General features: G+C 43.7%; 1 protein-coding gene across 1 annotated transcript in view; it reads left to right on the forward strand.

Annotated features, from left to right (window-relative positions):
• Window positions 1–18,252, forward strand: part of pcdh15b (protocadherin-related 15b) — a 1,866,923-nt gene that overhangs the window by 1,766,644 nt on the left and 82,027 nt on the right. The window lies entirely within an intron of this gene.

Consider the following 18,252-nt stretch of genomic DNA (forward strand, 5'->3'; position numbering starts at 1 on the left):
TTTTTAAAAGATACATAAACTGTGTACTCAATTTAAGTGTATTTCATGTCTAGGTCAAGTGACAGTATGTTTTAATGTGCCAAAGGCCATTTCAATTCATGAACTTTCTAAGTCAGCCCATAAGACTGACAAATAACAAAAATCAGATCTAAAATAAGCCAGTAAATATTGCTACTGCTACGTTTTATACAGGCTATTTTTTATTATAAAAATAACAAGCATAAATGATACAAGATTGCATTGGCTGTTATTTTTTTCCAATACATTTCCTTTATCATTACACACACACAAACCATGGCAGTGCTTTTCCCCTGGGTGGTGACTGCTGCATTTTAGGTATCTTGGGCAAATAACATAATCAAAAATAGAAAAACAAGGAATTCAGCTTTGTACTTCTATCTCACAGAGGTTTACACCGCTTGGTATGCAGTATAAGTCATGGGAAATGATCATGCAGGCTGTGTGCAGGGGGAGATTACGTAAACAAGGCATACTGCACTTTACTACGTGTCTTTCAATATCCAGCTCTCCTCTCCGCTGCAGGATAAATCTCCTATCTGCAGAATTGAATTGATTTCATTATCACTCCCCCTCTCCAATTTTGCACTGCCATTATAAATGTAAACATTCCCTATAAAGCAATGTGTTTTAATATTGAAATGTGTACAAAGACAATTTTGTTTATGTTTTTAGCCACACTCATTTATTCACTGGTTTCTTTTGTCTGCAATATCGAATGTTTTAGTTGATATTGTAAATGCACATCAGATCTGCATGCTAATTTTGACATGTGATTTAAACCTATTAAATGTGAAAAACTTATGGACCATTCCGGGACCCTGAATTAGCTCATACCTACCTCAGACTTTGATCCCCTGTCTCACAGCCCCACAAAAAAAAACTTGGCTTCTAGTTTCCTCATCAGCTGGATCACCAGCTGGAACTGCACTGTGCACACTCCTCCCAGTTGAGTCCTGAAATGGCAATCTGGGTCCAATATACATCATAGGGCTCCACTTTTCATATTGAAAGAGCCCGACTACCTGACTCCAGTCAACCAGTGGTAAGCCTCGGGAAGATAGCGTCTAAGTCGGTGAGAATGGGTCAGTATGTCATAGCCCACCATATTTGGGGCACGACCGCCCTGTTTCCAGAGACTTCAAATTCCCTATATATGGATGTTAGTACAAGAAAGGAATTACTAACACACTCTGCCTAGCTGATATATGAAACAAGCTATTTGGACCGGGTACCGGTGGCCTCCCATTGCCTGTGGAATTATATAGCATCATGAGTAACCATTTGATGAAAGGAGATAAAGACCAATAAATCAAACTTGGAGCTTTAGATCATTAATGACAAAACTTTTATATTTTTATTGACATTTCTGAAAATTCTAATCCAGAATGTTAGCATTCTGTCACATTACAATTTCATCATCAAGTTTTTTGTTGAAACTAAATAATTTCAACAATTCATTAAGGTTCTTATTCATTATTATGCATTTTCTGGGGAAATAACATACGGCAGGATTAAATTGAACTTGAAACTAAATGAGAGTCCCTTATATAATGACATTATCCATGAACTGACACATTCATGATAAAACTTAGCAAAGAGGCATTTCATCTTAATTACAGTTTAACAAACCCTCTTCTACCTCTTTATATTTAGATAGGCCTACAAGAATAAGTTGCTTAACAAAAAGAATTGCAATGTGTCTTTCTTGCTTTTTTCTAACGTGCATGTGGTTTTGCTTAACTGTCTTTCATACTAATATATATGTTACTTACTTGTTCACTTGCAAATCATTTCCATGAAACTACTTTTGGACTCAACTTTTAGGCATCAGTAAGTAGCCCAATTTTTTGGCACAGCAGGACTAAACTAGAAAATCAGACAGTTGCATCCAACTAATTGTGGTGACCCTGAATAATTTTAGTTATATTTTATAGTGTGCAGTATTTTAAATAGTCAGTAGGTAGTATTCCTTAGGACTATAACATATACATCAGTATTATTGTAGTGATGTATATACAGTCAAACCTCATTATTACAAACATTTAGTGATCATCAAAGTAAGTCTTATCAAAAGTACATCTCAAGATTTGATCTCCTGTACTGGCTGTAATAATATTTCAGCTCGGAAACATTTAAAATAACAAGAAGTTGGAACAATTGCATTTGTAATAATGGGGTCCCCTTGCGTAGTATCTTCACCTAGATACCAGAGTTCTTACATATTTCCTTACACCTGATTATCTTCTTTTCTTTCAAGTCTTTTTCTTCTCTACCATTTTCAACAAAGCAGGGGAAAAAAGTCTGTTTTCGGAGATGGAGATCGACAAAGACTTTTAAGCACATTTGCTTCCCGTGCTATTGAGGCTCATAAACAATCCACTGTCAATGGAACATTGAAAAATAGTCTGCCCAAGTCTGAAAGTAGTATCACCTATTTATCAGATGAGAACCCAGTAACTACACGGAACCCTATATATAATGCCAGTGTATTTATATCTCCTGAAAATTGTGGTTTGTCCCAAAATAAAAAGGGATCAGTTTTAGCCAGGCATTCACCTAGAAGAATAGCTTTGAACGATACCTTATTTGAGCTACCAGCAGAGGGTGGTCATCGTGCATGGACCTTGCCCTCTCGCATTCATGGGTGCCAACTGGATAATATCTTGCATAGACCAGTGATTATGGATCCTGTGCAGTGGCAGAAGAAATTGCTTAAAGAAGAGGGGAAAAGTGAAAATCAATTGAGCAACATGAATCCCATTTTTAAAGATGATAATGCTAAACTAACTGTTAAAGAACAAGCAAGGCAGTTTGAACAACGAGCTTTACAAGAAATGAAGCAAGACAAAATTCGGGATTTACTGATGGACAGAAACCTCCCCTTAAAAAGCAAAAGTACGGTTGCAATACCTCCAGAGTCATCAATATCTGCAACATCACATCATCATCATCATTCTTTTCCTTCTCTTGCTTCTATTTCTCTGGCTTCGGTTTCTGAATTATATTCAGCACCTTCCATTAGCGCTAATCATTCTGGCATCTTTGAAGAGGTATCTCCCCCTCCAAATCGAAAACCAACACCACCTTCTGTAAGCAGGCACGGTGAATGCAACTTATTCACACAGATATGCACCTCAATCGAGTCGAGCAGTGGACTGCTGGAGAACATTCCAGAACCTCCAACTATTCCTCCTCCACCCCCCCTTCCTCCACTCCCTTCAGTTTTGTCTCACCCTCGCCCTCCTTCACCACCACCCCTTCCTCCTCTCCCTCCTCCTCGTACTTCATGTATCGCTCTGTCATCTTTACACCGTTCGCTGTCACCCGCACCTCTCCCTGATCTTGCAGTTTCATCTTCTTCTGGCTCTCAGAATCGAGCTCCACAGAAAGAGTTAAAAGGAATACTGAAACGTATCCAGAATCTAGCAGCGATTGAAAAATCTGTTGCCAACATGCAGAGCCAAATAGATCAGAACAGTGCGGTGTATAAACAGATCAGCAAAGTGAAAGCCACAACTGAGCCACAAGGACAAGGGACTGAATTCATACCTGGGCCAAATGTGAATGGACAGAGTAGCTTGCGATGTATTGTGCAAGAACTTGAAAAGCGTTTTCCATCACATTCCAATTTGTTGTAATGTCTGAATGTTTTGTTTTGACTATTCATAACCATCCACTTTTTAATTTAAGCTGACAATTGTAGCTTACATATGCAGGCTTACTTTTTACTAATACTGCATTTGAATGCATTTCAGTAGCAGGTGTAACATGTTATCAATTACCTCATTAGAATTAATTGAAACGATTCAACAAAGAGTAAAGGCAGACAATGAACAGCACCCATTAATTGACTGATCAAAGTGTTGATATTTTCCAAATATATATATCATGTGTATTTGATAAGTATTAACTTGGATTGTGGTTTGTGATAACTATCTGTTACCTGAGCCCGAAAGGACCATTTAATTGATTCATGCCTTTTAAATCATGTTCTAGGTTATTTTCTGGGCCGAGAGGTGTTTCAGCATCCATCTCCCCATTCACTGTGTGTAACTTCAGAAGGGGATATTGGAGGGCTTTGTGCAATGGGTTTCACCTTATCCAGTTGTTTAGTTTGGTTTTGCTTTATGCCTCTTAAGAATTGTTTTCCATCCATTAAACAAGGTTTGCTTGTTCTTTTATATCTTCATTTACTTATGCTATTTACACAGTGTGGCAGGCAAACTGTGCACAGTGCAAGTACACCATGCCAGCCATTCTTAGCTAGTACTTCATGCTGCAGTAATTTTACTCGAGAGAGAAAAGAGTGTCAGATGCCTCTAACTATAGGGTATTAGCTTCCAGATGGACAAACAAGTTGGCTTCACAATCAGCAGAATTCAGTCTGACTGGTCATTTAAATATGTAATAAACCATTGGTCCTGGTATGATTTTAATTTTCTAATATTTTATAACCTTTGGCATGTCTTTTTATAGAATCTAAAGTGTTCATTTGCACAGGATTTTGTAACTGTTTACTGCAGATTTCAAACTCCTGTTGTGTTTAAAATGATCGGTTTTGCTGAAATGATGTACAGCCCCACCAAGTGACTATGCAAAAGAAACTGCATTAAACTAGTGAGTGGAAATTCATGTGATGTATTTCAGTAAAAATGAACAGTATTCGCTTAGCTATACATATATGTTTCACAATTTCAATGAGAATATAGAGAACATAACTAGACCAATGACTGCAGGAAAATATAGTTAGTCAATAGGTTTTAGGTTTAATATTCATAACTTTATAATTTTTAGCTTTTTTGATTTTTGATTTAGAATCGTATTGAAATCTAAATATTTGATTTTAGATTACTATTATGTTTTGTATTTAGTGACAAATTGTTTAAAATACAGGATGCAATAACAAGATTTAATTATTTAAAACATACAGCATATTGTACTGTTAATCTGTCATTCATTCCATTATTCTCATATCATGTAATACTAGTACTACATATAGTTGATAAATAACATCATAAATACTTAATTGTGTGCTATTTTATCTTTGTGTCTGCTACATTTTCATTTCTGTATCATTATTCATACGTGGTTGTGATGCGTCCTTTCAGAAATATTTATACAATTATAGAATAACATTTTCTTTAAAACGCACACATTTAGTTTGCACAATTGCCATTTTAATCCCTGCTTTAATAAGGAGTCCATGATTAAGGGATATTTCAATGGGTTTGCATTATTCATTTCCATTATCATTAATCATTGACTTTAATGGTAATAAATGAGACATTCACACAACTGTAACATTGTGATTGTTAAATATTCAGAATAATTTATGTTTTTTATAAAAGAAAATAAGGATAATGTCTTAAAAGCAGTGCATGGTTGGTGCCACAATGCGGTGCATTCTCTAACTGCCCTGAGTCTGTATACGGTGAAGTTTCTTATTTTTAATACTGCGAACAGGATTTTTAATATTGAGGATTTATAAACGATCTCCGAGTAAAGGATGCTCTAGGAATGAGTGACCATAGAATGGTTGAATTTCAAATTCAGTTGGAGAGTGAGAAAGTTGGATCTCAAACTAGTGTCCTAAGCTTAAACAAAGGTATGAAGGCAGAGTTGGCTAAAGTGGGCTGGAAAAACAGATTAAAGTGTGGGATGGGTGATGAGCAATGGCAGACATTTTAAGGAGATATTTCATAACTTGCAACAAAATATATCCCAATGAGAAGGAACGACTGTAAGAAAAGAGATAACCATCCGTGGGTAACTAAGGAATTAAGGGATGGTATCAAATTGAAAACAAAGGCATACAATGTGGCCAGAGGATTGGGAAATTTTTAAAAACCAGCAAAGAACGACTAAAAAAATAATAAAGAGCGGGAAGATAGATTATGAAAATAAACTAGCATGAAATATAAAAACAGATAGTAAGAGTTTCTACAGGGACATAAAAAGGAAAATTGTGGCGAAAGTAAATGTTGGTCCCCTGGATGATGAGACTGGGGAATTAATAATGGGGAACAGGGATATAGCAGAGATGTTGAACAAATATTTTGTATCGGTCTTTACGGTTAGAAGACACTAAAACCATCCCAATAGTGGATAATCAAGGGCTATAGGAAGAGAAGAACTTAATATAATCACCATCACGAAAGAATAAGTACTCGGTAAAATAATGGGGCTAAAGGCGGACAAGTCCCCCGGACTGATGGCTTACATCCGCGCAGATAGTGTATGCATTGGTTGTAATCTACCAAAATTCCCTGGATTCTGGGGAGGTCCCACTGGATTGGAAAATCGCAAATTTAAAGCCCATATTTAAAAAAGGAAGCAGACAGAAAGCAGGAAACTATAGACCAGTTAGTCTAACATCTGTCGTTGGGAAAATGCTGGAGTCCATTATTAAGGAAGTAGTAGTTGGACATTTGGGGCTGCTTATTTAAAACTGAGATGAGGAGGAATTTCTTCTCTCAGAGGGTTGTAAATCTGTGGAATTTGCTGCCTCAGAGAGCAGTGGAAGCCGGGACATTGAATAAATTTAAGACAGAGATAGACAGCTTCTTAACCGATAAGGGATTAAGGGGTTATGGGGAGCGGGCAGGGAAGTGGACCTGAGTCCATGATCGGATCAGCCATAATCATATTAAATGGCGGAGCAGGCTCGAGGGGCCGTATGGCCTACTCCTGCTCCTATTTCTTATGTTCTTATAATTCAATCAAGCAGAGTCAACGTGGTTTTATGAAAGGGAAATCATGTTTGACAAATTTACTGGAGTTCTTTGAGGATGTAACGAGCAGGGTAGATGAGGGTGAAATCAGTGAATTTGGATTTCCAGAAGGCATTTGATGAGGTGCCAAGTAAAAGGTTACTGCAAAGATAAATGTTCACAGAGTTGGGGGTAATATATTAGCATGGATAGAGATTTGGCTAACGAACAGAAAACAGAGAGTTGGGATAAATGGGTTATTTTCCAGTTGGCAAACAGTAACTAGTGGGGTGCTGCAGGGATCGGTGCTGGGGCCTCAACTATTTACAATATATATTAATGACTTGGATGAAGGGACCGAGTGTAATGTAGCCAAGTTTGCTGATGATACAAAGATGGGTGGGAAAGCAAATTGTGAGGAGGACACAAGAAATTTGCAATGGGAAATAGACAGGCTAAGTGAGTAGACACAAACTTGGCAGATGGATTATAATGTAGGAAAATGTGAGGTTATCCACTTTGGCAGAAAAAATAGAAAAGCAAATTATAATTTAAATGGAGAAAAATGTCAAACTGCTGCAGTACAGATGGATCTGGTGGTCCTTTTGCATGAAACACAAAAAGTTAGTATGCAGGTGTTATATATATAAACCTGTATATACCTTGTGTAGCCACAAGAGGGCTCATCACCTGAGTCCCAAGGGATCCCACAATCCCTTGGGAGCATTGGTACTTAAGGAGGCCTCACAGGCTGGAGAGGCACTCTGGAGACCTGCAATAAAAGACTACGGTCACGCTTTACTTTGAGCTCACAGTATCCAGTCAGACTCTTTATTCATACACTACAACTGGTGGCGAGATACAGATGACGAACCCAACAATGCAGAGTACAGTGGGCATCCTGGAGAAATTTTCGGAGAGAGATGATTGGGAAACCTTCATGCAGCGACTCAACCAATACTTCGTGGCCAACGAGCTGGAAGGAGAAGCGAACGCTGCCAAATGAAGGACGATTCTCCTCACCGTCAGCGGGGCACCAACGTATGGCCTCATGAAAAATCTTTTTGCTCCAGCAAAACCCACAGTGAAATCGTACGATTTATGCACACTGATCCGGGAGCATCTTAACCCGAAGGAAAGCGTTCTGATGGCGAGGTACCGGTTCTACACCTACAAAAGATTTGAAGGCCAGGAAGTGATCAGCTATGTCACCGAACTGAGACGCCTTGCAGGACATTGCGAATTTGAAGAACATTTGGAGCACATGCTCAGGGACTTCTTCGTGCTTGGCATTAGCCATGAAGTGATACTTCGCAAACTTTTGACTGTAGAGACCCCGACCTTGAGTAAAGTCATTGCGATAGCCTAGGCATTCATTGCCACCAGTGACAATACTAAGCAAGTCTCTCAGCACACGAGTTCTGCCACAAGTACTGTGAACAAAGTGATGTTGTTTTCAAATTACAACATACAGGGCAGGCCCCACATGCCTGCAGCTGCATGTCCACAGATGTCTCAGAGTCTACCATCAAGGGTGATAAATGCAAGGCCATTAACACCTTGTTGGCGCTGCGGAGATGATCATCATTTCCATTCATGCCGCTTCAAAGGGTACGTTTGCAAGGGCTGTGGAACAATGGGACACCTCCAATATATGTGCAGGTGAGCTGCAAACCCTGCTAATCCTACAAACCACCATGTTGCAGAGGATGAAAGATCCACGGCGGATCACAACAAACCAGAGCCTCAGACCGAGGAGGCAGAGGTATATGGGGTGAACACATTTACCACAAAGTGTCCCACGTTAATGCTGAAGGTTGAATTAAATGGACTCCCAGTGTCAATGGAGCTGGACATGGGCGCGAGCCAGTCCATTGTGAGCAAAAAGACTTTCGATAAATTGTGTTGCAGCAAGGCCTCAAGGCCAGCACTAAACTGAGAACTTACACAAAGGAACTGATTCCCGTAATCGACAGTGCTACTGTAAAGGTCTCCTATTATGGAGCAGTGCACAAGCTACCACTATGTGTGGTACCGGGTGATGATCTCACGCTGCTCGGCAGGAGCTGGCTGGGAAAGATACGCTGGAACTGGGATGACGTCCGAGCGCTCTCGTCCGCTGACAACACTTCATGTGCCCAGGTCTTAAACAAGTTCTCCTCGCTGTTCGAACCAGGCATCAGGAAGTTCAAAGGAGCAAAAGTGCAGATCCACCTAATTCCGGAGCGTGACCCATCCATCACAAGGCGAGAGCAGTACCGTACATGATGAGAGAGAGGGTGGAGATCGAGCTGGACCGGCTGCAACAAGAGGGCATCATGTCGCCGATCGAATTTAATGAGTGGGCCAGTCTGATTGTTCCAGTCCTCAAGGGAAATGGCACCGTCAGAATCTGTGGTGATTACAAAGTAACGATCAATCGTTTCTCCATGCAGGTCAATACCCTCTACCAAAGCAGATGACCTTTTTGCGACGCTGGCAGAAGGAAAGACATTCACAAAGCTGGACTTGCCCTCGGCCTACATGATGCAGGAGCTGGAGAAATCATCGAAGGGCCTCACCTGCATCAACATGCACAGAAGTCTTTTTATTTACAACAGATGCCTGATTGGGATTCGATCAGTCGCGGCAATATTCCAGAGAAACATGGAAAGCTTACTGAAGTCGGTCCCACGCACGGTGGTCTTCCAGGAGGACACCTTGGTTACAGGTCAGGGCACAGTCGAGCATCTGTAGAACCTGGAGGAGGTTCTTAGTCAACTCAACCATGTAGGGCTCAGGTTAAAATGCTCGAAGTGCGTTTTCCTGATGCCTGAAGTGGAGTTCCTGGGGAGAAGAACCACGGCGGACGACATCAGGTCCACCAATTTGAAAGCAGAGGCAATCGAGAATGCACCGAGGCCACAGAACGTGACAGAGCTGCGGTCGTTTCTGGGACTCCTGAACTACTTTGGTATCTTCTTACCGGGTCTCAGCACACTGTTAGAACCACTGCATGACTTACTGCATAAAGGAGATGAATGGGTATGGGGTAAAAGCCGAGAACATGCCTTTGTAAAAGCTAGAAAATTGTTATGCTCAAACAAATTGCTTGTGTTGTATGATCCATGTAAACGTTTGGTACTAGCATGTGAGGCGTCGTCGTACGGGGTCGGGTGTGTATTGCAACAAGCCAATGAAACTGGGAAATTGCAACCGGTTGCTTATGCATCCAGAAGTCTGTCTAAGGCTGAGCAGGCCTACAGCATGATTGAAAAAGAAGCGTTAGCGTGTGTTTATGGGGTAAAGATAATGCATCAATATCTGTTTGGGCTCAAATTTGAATTGGAAACTGACCATAAGCCACTGATAACCCTTTTTTTCCGAAAGTAAGAGGACAAATACGAATGCATCGGCCCACATCCAGAGATGGGCGCTCACATTGTCCACATACAACTATGCCATCTGCCACAGGCCAAGCACAGAAAACTGTGCTGATGCTCTCAGTTGGCTGCCATTGTCCCACACGGGGGTGGAAATGTCACAGCCCGCGGATTTAATCATGGTAATGGAAGCATTTGAGAGTGAGCAATCACCCGTCACAGCCCAACAGATTAGAACCTGGATGAGCCAGGACCCCTTACTGTCCCTAGTAAAAAATTGTGTGCTTCATGGGAGCTGGTCCAGTGTTCCAGTGGAAATGCAGGAAGAGATAAAGCCGTACCAGCGGCGCAAAGATGAAATGTCTATACAGGCAGACTGTAGTGGTCCCCAAGAAGGGCAGGAACACTTTCATCAATGGTCTCCACAGTACTCACCCAGGCATTGTAATGATGAAAGCGATAGCCAGATCTCACGTGTGGTGGCCCAGTATTGATGCGGACTTAGAGTTCTGCGTGCACAAATGTAACACATGCTCGCAGTTAAGCAATGCACCCAGAGAGGCACCACTAAGTTTATGGTCTTGGCCCTCCAAACCATGGTCTAGGGTCCATGTTGACTATGCAGACCTGTTTTTGGGTAAAATGTTCCTAGTGGTTGTAGATGCGTACTCCAAATGGATTGAATGTGAGATAATGCCGGCTAGCACATCCGCTGCCACCACTGAGAGCATGCAGGCGATGTTTGCCACGCACGGCCTGCCTGATGTGCTTGTGAGTGACAATGGGCCATGTTTCACCAGGGTCGAGTTCAAAGAGTTCATGACCCGTAATGGGATCAAACATGTTACATCTGCCCCATTCAAACCAGCATCCAATGGTCAGGCAGAGAGAGCAGAGCAAACCATCAAGCAGAACTTGAAGAGGGTAACTGAAGGCTCACTGCAGACTCGTCTATCCCGAGTCCTGCTTAGCTACCGCACGAGACTCCACTCGCTCACTGGGATCCCACCTGCTGAACTGCTCATGAAAAGGGCATTGAAGACAAGGCTTTCATTGGTCCACCCTGATCTACATGAACAGGTAGAGAGCAGGCGGCTTCAACAAAGTGCACACCATGATAGCGCAACTGTGTCACACGAAATTGAAATCAATGATCCTGTATTTGTGTTGAACTATGGACTTCCTGACACTGTTGGGCGAAAGAGGGGAGGAGGGTGTTTCGGGTCAAACTTTCAAATGGACTCATCCACCGGAAACACTTGGACCAAATCAAACTCAGAGCAACCCACATTAGACCCTACCTTCTTTGAACCCCCAACACACACACCAGTGGCAACTGACACCGCGGTTGGCCACGAAGCAGAACCCATCACCCGCAGCAGCCCAACAGGACTCACCACACCAGGCAGTCCAGCAAGGCCAGCTGCACAGCAGCCCAGCGAGGGCCCAACAAACGATTCACCAAAACCAGCATTTGCACTGAAACGATCAACCAGGGAAAGAAAGGCCCCAGATCGACTCACCTTGTAAATAGTTACACAATTGACTTTGGCAGGGGGGTGGGGGGGGGGGGAGAGTGTTGTTATATATGTAAACCTGTATATACCTTGTGTAGCCACCAGAGGGCTCATCCCCTGGAGTCCCAAGGGATCCCACAATGCCTTGGGAGCACTGGTGCTTAAGGAGCCCCCACACTGGAGAGGCACTTTGGAGACCTGCAATAAATGACTAAGGTCACACTTTACTTTTTCTCTCAGTATCTAGTCAGACTCTTTTTCATACATACCAGCAGGTACAGCAAGTAATCAGGAATGCAACTGGAATATTGGCCTTTATTGCAAAGGGGATAGAGTATAAAAGCAGAGAAGTCCTGCTACAACTGGACAGGGTATTGATGAGGCTACACCTGGAATACTGTGTGCAGTTTTGGTTTCCATATTTATGAAAGGATATACTTGCTTTGGAAGCAGTTCAGAGAAGGTTCACTAGGTTGATTCTGGGGATGAGGGGGTTGACTTATGAGGAAAGGTTGAGTAGGTTGGGCCTATACTCATTGGAGTTCAGAAGAATGAGAGGTGATCTTATCGAAACAGATAAGATAATGAGGTGGCTCGACAAGGTGGATGCAGAGAGGATATTTCCACTCAGGGGAAAGTAACACTAGGGGACATAGTCTCAGAATAAGTGCTTGGCCATTTAAAACTGAGATGAGGAGGAATGTCTTCTCTCAGAGGGTTGTAAATCTGTGGAATTATCTGCCCCAGAGAACTATGGAGGCTGGGTCATTGAATATATTTAAGCTGGAGATAGACAGATTTTTGAGCAATAATGGAATAAAGGGTTATGGGGAGTGGGCAGAGAAGTAGAGCTGAGTCCATGATTAGATCAGCAATGATCTTATTAAATGGCGGAGCAGGCTCGAGGGGTCAAATGGCCTACTACTGCTCCTATGGAAATGCCTACCAATACATTTGTGGGAATGTGGGATTTCAGACAATTGTTGTTTTATTAGCTGAACTGTTACTAATGGAGAAGAATGGACACTTCTCCTATTTTGTTAAAAAGGGAATTGTATTCCCTGAATGTGTTTTGGTTGACCTACATTAATGTATTCCTTTCAAAATTGATTGATATGTCAGTTGAAAAAAATTAAATCAGCCACAGGTTACAGGTATGTGTGGCATATTAACAAGAATTCCACTCTGAAAAGCAGTATTGAAGTTTAAGACAGTATATAGATTTATAAATTCACAATAGTGCAATCACGCATCATTTTATCTTCACCAACTTTGAAGTCAGACGAGGCGGACAGCAGCCTAATTTTTAAAATCACAAAGTTACGGGTTGATGATGTCGATGTAGCGACTCTATTTTTAGCCATGGTTTGGGAGGCCCAGATGGGGCTGAGCCCGACAACTCTATCACAATGGGGGGCCGCAAAATGGCCTGAATTTGACTTTTACGTGGGCTCCTTGTGAGCCATGAGGAGCACAGTGCTCCCATGGGCCTACAAGGAGTCCTCACCTCTCCCACCCCCAACCGGAATCCTCTCTGCAGCCCGTCCCCTCACCTCCCCCAGCAATTTCCTCTAACCGTCCGCAGGACTAGCTGATCCCCTTCCGGCGATCTCCAGACCCCCCTCCCCACGATCCCCATACACCCTCCCGGTGATCTTCAAACACCCTCCAGGTGATCTTCAAACCCCCTCCCCGCGATCCCCATACCCCCTCCCGTTGATCTCTAGACCCCCTCCTCGCGATCCCCATACACCCTCCCGGTGATCTACAGACCCCGTCCCCGCGATCCCCATACCCCCTCCCAGTGATCTTCAAACCCCCTCCCCGCGATCCCCATACCCCCTCCCGGTGATCTTCAAACCCCCCGCCTCATGATCCCCATACCCACTCCCGGTGATCTTCAAACCCCCTCCCGGTGATCTTCAAACCCCCTCCCCGTGATCCCCATACCCCCTCCCTTGATCTCTAGACCCCCTCCCCACGATCCCCATACCCCCTCCCGGTGATCTTCAAACCCCCTCCCCGCGATCCCCATACCCCCTCCCGGTGATCTTCAAACCCCCTCCCGGTGATCTTCAAACCCCCTCCCCGTGATCTTCAAACCCCCTCCCCGCGATCCCCATACCCCCTCCTGGTGATCTCTAGACCCCCTCCCCTCGATCCCCATACACCCTCCCCGTGATCTACAGACCCCGTCCCCGCGATCCCCATACCCCCTCCCGTTGATCTTCAAACCCCCTCCTCACGATCCTCATACCCCCTCCCGGTGATCTTCAAACCCCCTCCCCGCGATCCCCATACACCCTCCCAGTGATCTTCAAACCCCCTCCCCGCGATCCCCATACACCCTCCCCGTGATCTACAGACCCCGTCCCCGCGATCCCCATACCCCCTCCCGGTGATCTTCAAACCCCCTCCTCACGATCCCCATACCCCCTCCCGGTGATCTCTAGACCCCCTCCCCACGCTCCCCATACCCCCTCCCGGTGATCTTCAAACCTCCTTCCCCGCGATCCCCATACCCCCTCCCCACGATCCCCATAACCCCTCCCGGTGATCTTCAAACCCCCTCCCGGTGATCTTCAAACCCCTTCCCCGCGATCCCCATACCCCCTCCCGGTGATCTTCAAACCCCCTCCTCACGATCCCCATACCCCCTCCCGGTGATCTTCAAACCCCCTCCCGGTGATCTTCAAACCCCCTCCCCGCGATCCCCATACCCACTCCCGGTGATCTCTAGACCCCCTCCCCGCGATCCCCATACCCACTCCCGGTGATCTTCAAACCCCCCTCCCCGCGATCCCCATACCCCCTCCCCGTGATCTACATACCCGCCCCCCCCCCCCCGGTGATCTTCAAACCCCCTCCCCGCGATCCCCATACCCACTCCCGGTGATCTCTAGACCCCCTCCCCACGATCCCCATACCCACTCCCGGTGATCTCTAGACCCCCTCCCCGCAATCCACATACCCACTCCCGGTGATCTTCAAACCCCCTCCCTACGATCCCCATACCCCCTCCCCATGATCTACATACCCCCCCCCCCCCCCACGGTGATCTTCAAACCCCCTCCTCGCGATCCCCAGACCCCTTCCGGCGATCCCCAAACACCCTCCCGGTGATTCCCAGATCCCACGATCCCCAGAGCCCCTCCCGGTGATCCCCCTCCTCACGATCTCTTCCTCCTGTTGTCCCTTCTCCCTCCCCCCGTGGTCTGAGGTGGATAACTTAGTTGGAGTTAATGCGATGAGAATGAAATATAATATACTTGGACCCCTAAATCACTATGCTCATTCACAGTCCCTAGCTTCTCTCCATTTAGAAAATATTCTGATCTATCTTTCTTATGTCCAAGTGGATGACCTCACACTTCCCCACATTGAACTCCATCTGCCACAATTTTGCCCACTCACAATCTATCAATGTCCCTTTGCACCTTTCTGCTCCATTCTGCACTATTTTCTCTGTCACCTAACTTAATGTCATTCGCAAACCTAGATACATGGCTCTCTATTCCATCATCTAAGTTATTTATAAATATAGTGAAAAGCTGTTGCCCAAATACTGATCTTTCTACAATAAAATAGAAACATAGAAATTAGGAGGAGACCATTCAGCCCTTCAATCCTGCACAGCCATTCAATAAGATCATGTCTGATCATTCAACCTCAGTACCCCTTTCCTACTTTCTCTGCATACCCTTGATCCCTTTGGCTGTAAGGCCATATCTAACTCCATTTTGAATATATCCAATGAACTGGCCTCAACAACTTCCTGCGGTCGAGAATTCCACAGGTTAACCACTCTCTGAGTGAAGAAGTTTCTCCTCATCTCGGTCCTAAATGGCTTACCCCTTATTCTTAGACTGTGACCCCTGGTTCTGGAACTCCCCAGCAATGGGAACATTCTTCCTGCTTCTAACCTGTCCAATCCCATCAGAATTTTATATGTTTCTATGAGATCCCCTCTCATTCTTCTAAACTCCAGTGGATACAAGCCCAGTTGATCCAGTCTCTCCTCATATGTCTGTCCTGCCATCCCAGGAATCAGTCTGGTGATCCTTCGCTGTACTCCCTCAATAGCAAGAATGTCCTTCCTCAGATTAGGAGACCAAAACTGAACACAATATTCTAGGTATGGCCTCACCAAGGCCCTGTACAACTGCAGTAAGACCTCCCTGCTCCTATACTCAAATCCTCCAGCTATGAAGGCCAACATGCCATTTGCCTTCTTCACTGCCTGCTGTACCTGCATGCCAACCTTCAATGACTGATGTACCATGACACCCAGGTCTTGCCTCTCCCCTTTTCCTAATCTGTCACCATTCAGATAATGCTAAGACACAGTGATTAGAAAAGTACTACACCAATGTAGTGTTAATTTTACTGATCTCTCCACCAAGGCACAGTTTAGATGGAAGGAGGAAGTTACAAAGAGATGGACAGATTAAGTGAATTGGCGAAACTATGACAGATAGAGTTCAATGTGGGGAAGTGAGTTTATTCACTGTGGATCTGAGAAAATCTAATATTTCTGAAATGATGAGAGACTAGGAGCTGTGGAGGAGCAAAGAGATTTGAGTGTCCATGTACACAAATCACCAAAAGCTAGTGCACAGCTATAAGAAGAAATCAAAACAGCTAATAGAATGTTGGCCATTATCTTAAGGAAGTTGAAATTCAAAAGTAAGGAGGTTAGGAACTCTTTTCCTCAGGGAAGATACATTAGCCTTAGAACGAATACAGTGCAGATTCACCAGAATTATACCAGGGCTTAAAGGATTAAACTATGATGACAGACAGTGTAAACTTGGCTCGTATTCCCTTGAGTCTAGAAGGTTAGGGCTGTCGAACTGAATCAGTTAAAATAATTAAAGGATTTATAGGGCAGATATAGAGGGCTGGATATTAACTCGGAGCCAGGGAGGGGTGGCGTGAGGGCTGCTTTGTGATCCGGAAACCCGGAAGAATGGGTTTAACGGTTTGACTTGATTAGCATTTTAGGTTTCCTTTACCTGGCTGCAGCCAACGAGATAGAGAGCCTGACTGGCTGTCGGGCGGGAAGGTCTTTGGCACCAGGCCTTGGAGAGTTAGCGGAAGGATCGTGGGGGAGATCGGCATGGTCGGGTGGGGGGGTGGGGGGGTGCGGGGTCCGATGGCTAAGGTGTGAGTGAAGCAGGTAAACAGAATCTAGCAGGTAGGTGGAAAGACACTTACCTCCTGGACCCAGCAGTTCTCGCCTCCCTTTAGCTGCCGGGTTTCCCGGGGCCCGGAAAAGTCAACCGTTAAATTTAAAATGGTGGTTAAATGAGGCACACAGCCTCATTATAATATTTAAATTGCCAACCCACCTCCTGGGGGCGGGGTAGTTGCCTGGCCCCCTGTCCTGCCTCCATTAAAACCAGACGTGGTCCGGTTGGGATAAGGATTCAGATTTTTAACATTTTAACATCCCGCCTGAACCAAACTCACCATATTGCCACAACTGGGAAAATCCAGAACAGGGGGGACACAATCTTAAAATTAGAGCTCGGCTATTAGGAGTGAAATCAGAACACAATGTCTCACACAAAGGGTTATGGAAATCTGGAAATCACTCCCCCAAAAGGACATGGATGCTTGTGGTCAAATTAAATTTTCAAGACCAAAATAGATTTTTTGTCAGATGCTAGAAACAAGGGATACAGAGCAGAGATGAGGTACACATCAGCCACAATCTAATTGAATTGCACAACAGGCTCGAGGAACTGAATGACCTACTCCTATTCTTATCTGAACTGACATGGGGTGTCAGTTGCAATTCTCCACAGCTGATTGCAAAATTTGCAAATTCAGGCAAACAGATTTTGAGAGGTGCATCTGATTTTATTCAGCATAATCTCTAAGGTCCTTCATGTGAGAATTTCAATATTCTGACATGTGTTATCAAAAAACTAATCTGCAGTTTCTTTGTATTTTCCCTTATTAAGGTAGCTCAGAACTGACATTATTTTACATGTAAAGTTATAGAAAGATCATGTTAAAATGATTGAAAGTAAATGCCATTCATTAATCACTTATTTCCATATTCCTGATTTAAGCAAACCATTTGAAATGTTAATTCATTGCTGCCATATAATGACATTGATACATTAATTCAGTATAATCAGCTTGACATACACCAGCTAAATATCATATCCTTGATAAAATTGGCTTCAAAAATGTTTTTTCTGTAACCTACTCCCAAGAAATTATAACCGTTCAACCTTAATTCCAGGTGGATCTATAGAATATCAATTACATTTGAAATAAAATCCTTTCAATAATTACTTTGGAAACAAAAAAGGAAGTAACATTGGTTTCAGCTTTCTCAATAAGTGGGTGCTATTGCTGGTGTTTCTGCTCAGTTATTTTACATACTTTCCCTATATTTATGTTTCACATTTTTACTTCCTTTTTTCCTCCATTTCCCACCTTATTGGAAAGGCTGTTAAACTGTCAATACTGATACATTTGTACTCCATTGCTATTTACAATAGGCCACTTGTACAACATGTCTAAATCAAGTGCTCCACTTCCTTCTTGGAGCTTAATTGGCAGCAAGCGGGGCGGACACGTCTGCAGCACTGCATACTGGGCCGTGCAGTTCTGCCGTGTTCAAAT

The sequence above is a fragment of the Pristiophorus japonicus genome, chromosome 3, assembly GCF_044704955.1.
Source record: "Pristiophorus japonicus isolate sPriJap1 chromosome 3, sPriJap1.hap1, whole genome shotgun sequence".
Classification (NCBI taxonomy): Eukaryota; Metazoa; Chordata; class Chondrichthyes; family Pristiophoridae; genus Pristiophorus; species Pristiophorus japonicus.